The following is a 734-nucleotide window of genomic DNA, read 5'->3' on the forward strand; positions in this document are numbered from 1 at the left end:
CCGAGTAAACAGATGACGTTTCCTAGGTAACATATAAAAATGCACGCAAGCTAACCATTGTTGTCGATTTGTTGATACGGATCTTACACATTTTCCTTTCACTTTTTCGTTACACTGTTTTGCGGAATGACCCTTCCGTATAGACGTATTTACGTCAAAAACTGTTACGAAAAAGTGACAGAAAAATGTGTAAGATCCGTATCAACAAATCGACAACAATGGTCAGCTTGCGTGCATTGTTATGTTACCTAGGAAACGTCATCTGTTTACTCAGCATTGTTGTGTTACATTACTGCCGTCAACAATCCGCTTTCGTAACAAGATGGATGACATTGAAGATAACATTACACCACTTTACATTACATTATGTTACAGAGACGTAAATATAATTTAAATACAGAGACGTATTTACGTCAAATTCTCCGGAACCGTGGTTATACTGTAACTTTTTTGCTGTCCATTGAATTTCCACAGAAAATGATTCCATATGACATGATGGAATGGAAGTAAGCAAAATTAAAGTTTCTGTTTTCATTAGTGCTGCAACTGTCCTCATAACAAAACATGCCAAGCTTAGTTTAGGGATAATGTATTGAATATGTGTTTTCCAGTTTAATTTGTTGTCAATTTGTAGGCCAAGAAATTTAGTTGTTTCTATTTCCTCAATTATTTTATCATCATACCCTATATTTAGATTTACATAAGTTCTGTTGTTAGTAAAAAATTTCATGAAA

Source organism: Zootermopsis nevadensis, unplaced genomic scaffold (assembly GCF_977971745.1).
Source record: "Zootermopsis nevadensis isolate Lab colony 2312 unplaced genomic scaffold, Znev_1.0 Znev_ptg000030l, whole genome shotgun sequence".
NCBI classification, from domain to species: Eukaryota; Metazoa; Arthropoda; class Insecta; order Blattodea; family Termopsidae; genus Zootermopsis; species Zootermopsis nevadensis.